The following is a 4269-nucleotide window of genomic DNA, read 5'->3' as shown; positions in this document are numbered from 1 at the left end:
AAAAAAAAAAAAAAACACACACACACACACACACAAAGTTTTGTGTGGTGAACCAAAAGTGCGATAATCATTACGCTGACTTGTTGGCTTAAATTCTGAAACTATACTGCATAATGACTATATATAGTCCACAATCTACATCAAAACATAAGGCATAATCCAAATGATCCAAAATAAATAAAAATATTACATCATCAACAGTTATCTATCAACACTCAACAGAAGTGATTCAATTACTCAACACTCGAAAGTAGTGACTCAATTCCAAGTAGAGTGTCTAGGCGGTTCCAGTCCACGAGCTGCGTACCACTGCAGATGTCATAGCTACTCCTTTGAATGCATCACATAAGAGTCCCATAACATTTTTTGGGCCCAATTGTTTTGGTAGTTCGTCACTGTCCATCTATCAGATGCATCATCAACATTAGCTAGGTATCCCAGCCTAGGGAGTGGCTCAGTCATAGATCATAGTGATAGGATGTGGATGTGGCATACAAGGTTGTGATGAATATCCAAAGGTATTGTCAACAAAAGATGACCCACCCCCTGAACTACCCTCCTGTCCAAATGAAGTTAAAGATCCACCCTACTATCCATACCCACCACCATATCCAAATGAACCGGTGCTCTCGAAGGATGGCACACAAGGTTTGGGGAGATGAGATTTACCTTTTTGGTCCAAGCTCCCTTCCGTAGGTAGATTTGCTATGATGTGCAAGATCCAAGCTTAGAATGAAGATTTGATAGCACAAGGGCAAAATCTTAAGTGTTTTCTCAAGTTTTCCACTTCATAGAGAAGAAATAGGGGGAAAGGGTCGAAATTTTGAAATAAGAAGGCTTGATTTCCCATTTAAGAAGGTTATATAAAGGTTGACCCATTTGGTTCAATCGAAAATTTCTACATTTCGAGGAAAATTCCCACATTTTGGTTGAAATGTGGGAATTTTGGTCGATACTGATTGAAACTATTGACTTTTAAAAGTCACATGGTATTTGGTGTTGAAGTTCTGGGATACCGTGGAAACATGGGAAATTTTGATGGTATCGGTGGAAACCTTGAACCATGATTACAATTGGAAGGAGGAACTGGCGGAGCTTCCCCTAGTAACCCCTCACTCAGGTAAGCCCTCTCCCTCCTTGTGCTCCCCATGTGGCCTGCCTCCATGGCCGGCCTCATTGACCTTGTCCCTCCTGCCCATTGATCCCCTTTCCTTTCATCTGCCTCTCCATCAACCTCCCCCCTTCCCCTAGACCTAAAGGTGACATATTGCTTGGAGTGCTCTATTCAGCCATTCCACCTACCCCTCCCAGGAATCAACTATGTTCATCCGAACATATCATTGACTCTATGAAAACTTCTCTCTACCTTGGGAGCTTATTGGATAACGAAGCTGCCGAATGGAAAAATGCGCTGGTTGGCCACTTCATCAGAGGCTATTCACCTTTCAGCATCGTGAAACTATCCCTCTCTAAGCAGTAGAGACCAAATGGGGTAATGGAAACATACTTTTTTAATCATAGTTTCTTCATCTTTAAATTCTCTGATGAGGAGGATAAAATGCGAGCTCTTGAGGGTGGACTATGGCAAGTCGGTAATAAACCCATCTTCTTTAGGCATTGGGATAGATACATGCAACTTTAGAGAGTCGAGCTCAACTCCATCCCTCTGTAAATTGTGCTCCCCACCCTCCCTCTTCATTTTTGGTGGGAAGATGGCCTCAGTGTTGGGAAGCCTCTTTACTCAGATGGTTGAACTAAGAAGCAAGTTTGGTTAGCCTACACTAGAAACTTTATGGAAATCTCGGCGGATATTGTGCCTTCCTTCCTCCATCCTAGTTGCTGACGATGAGGGGCACACCTTCAAACAACATGTCGAGTATAAACAACTCCCACCTTAATCTGTTGTTTTTCGTGTCTTCGGCCATTATAATAAGAAGTACCTGCCCCTCGCCTCTCCAACCTCCTTGTCGAGCCTCTCTACCTCCGCCAAACTCATCAACCCTTGTTCATACCCTGAGCCAAATCATTACTGAGCACCCAAAACCCCCTGAATGTACTCCCGCTGGCCCATTTCCCCACATTATCTACCTCCTCCATCTATCCTTCACCCAGGCCCCTCCACTACAAAAGACCATTATTCTCCTAATCAAGGCCATTGTAGGCACTGTCAGCGTTAGCATCCAAGAACCAAAGATATCCCTGTGTTGAGATCACCATTAGGTCATAGCGAAGCCTTGCCTCTCCCATTGACGGTCCATCACAGTGCTTGGACTGCTGGTCCAAACAAATTTTTTGTGTCTCAAATCACTAAAGCTGGCCTGGCAGGCTCCTCCTCTGCAATAGTCCTTACATCGTCCTTTGAAGCTCTAACAAATTCTAGATTTGGTCCTAACACTCTGGAGCCCTCGTCTTCCACGATTCCCAATTCCCTCCCTATCTCTTCGAGTTTCTCTTCGGGTGTGATGTCGAATAACCTCCTATCCCCCCTTTTACTTCTTATTTTTTCTAGAAGAGGGCCCACTTCCAATACTGCTTGGTCCAACTTGAGCCCAACTCATCTCTCTCTCACCCTCCCCCACTTTTTCCTCTCAACCTGGCATGACCACTACTTCGAACTCTCTCTCCTTATCGAGTCTATCAAATGTGGCCCTTTTCCATATTCCCAACTCAAAGTCGGGTTAGGGTTTGGTCCACGAAAATACCTCCTCTCTTAACCCTTCTCCCTTGCTCGAAGCAGTTTCCACTCCTCTCGACTGCCGTAACTCCCCTACCATGATAATGATGGCCATCCCCTACTTGTGTTTCCCCTCTGCCTGGGATTTTCATCGCCAGCATCCATTCCCCACACCTCTCCCCTCTGCGTTCTGGTTCATCCTCGGTCTGTTCATGCCAGCGTTGTCACAAAAGCATCTCCTCGGCCTCTCACCCAAACTATAGTAGTCTTGATAGGACATTGTTGCTCCCTCTCTGCCTTTCCCAATGACCCAAGCCCTCCTTTGGAACACCCAAGGTCTCAACCCTCGGTTAAGCATGTTGAACTTTGATCCCGTATTAAGCTTCTCCATGCTGATTTTTGCTGTCTTTTTGAAACTAGAGTCCAAGAGGCCAAATACTATCGTATTGCTTCCCTTATTGCCCTTTCTTGTATGTTCTAGATTTTTCTATAAGCCTCCTTAGAAGGTAAATCGCTTCTGTTGTGGATCTCCCAGGAATAAAATTGAATTGCTTCCCTGAGATATATTTTCTCTTCTTATGCGGACTTTTATTACCTTCTCCCATAATTTCATAGTATAACTCATAAATTTTATGCCTTTATAGTTGTTACAACTCTGAATATTGCCTTTATTGTTGTAGAGTGGGACTATAATACTTCTCCATTCATCAGGCATCTTTCTCGTGCTCATAATCTTGTTAAACAACTTGGTTAGCTATACAACCCCACATAATCCCAAACTCTTCCACACTTCAATTGGGACCTCATCCGGTCTTGGTGTCTTTCCTACTTTCATCTTTCTTAGGGCTTCTTTAACCTCGGTCACTCCTATCTTACGTATCTATTTATGATATGTGTTGTCAAGATGGATACTCAAACCACTCCTACTAGGGTTGTCTCCATTAAATAAGTCACAGAAATACTCATCCCATATCCTCTTTATGTCCTCATCCTTCACAAGCACTCTATCATTATTACTCTTAATACATCGAACATGATTGAAATCCCTACTCTTCCTTTCCCATATTTTAGCTATCTTATAAATAGCCTTTTCTCTTCCTTGGTATTTAGATTGTTGTACTAGTCATCATATTTCCTCACCCATGCTCTCCCCACAATCTTCCTTGCCTCGTTTTTTGCGGTCTTATATCTCTCTTTATCTTCAACCTCCCTAGTCCTTTGCCAAATCTTTAAATTTTCCTTCTTAATCTTGATGGCTGCCTGGACTTTCTCATCCCACCCATAGTTATTAAATTCAGATTCGAGAATTATTCGGATGAAGAATTATTCGGATTATTTCGTTTCATTAATTTAATGATTTGGTAAAAAAAGCGGAGATAATAAAATTCGAGTTTGGATTCGGATTCGGGAATTATTCGTTTACAAAAATAAAAAGGGGATAAAAAAATTCGGATGTTTTTTTTAATATTTACAATACTTGTTTCATATTATCTATCAATTATCATATGGACGTAACATACAAATGATATAAAAATTAAAATTTTAAATTTGAAAAATAAAAATATTATATTTAGTCATCTCTTTTTTTTTTTTTT

The 4269-nt window shown here is 41.7% G+C and overlaps 1 protein-coding gene across 6 annotated transcripts in view; it reads left to right on the top strand.

Annotated features, from left to right (window-relative positions):
- LOC122060881 (protein LNK2-like) overlaps window positions 1-4269 on the top strand; it is a 25447-nt gene that overhangs the window by 4924 nt on the left and 16254 nt on the right. The gene's annotated exons all lie outside the window — the stretch shown is intronic.

The sequence above is a fragment of the Macadamia integrifolia genome, chromosome 14, assembly GCF_013358625.1.
Source record: "Macadamia integrifolia cultivar HAES 741 chromosome 14, SCU_Mint_v3, whole genome shotgun sequence".
Classification (NCBI taxonomy): Eukaryota; Viridiplantae; Streptophyta; class Magnoliopsida; order Proteales; family Proteaceae; genus Macadamia; species Macadamia integrifolia.
Note: the sequence above shows the minus strand (reverse complement) of the source record. Positions and strands in the feature narration are given on the sequence as shown.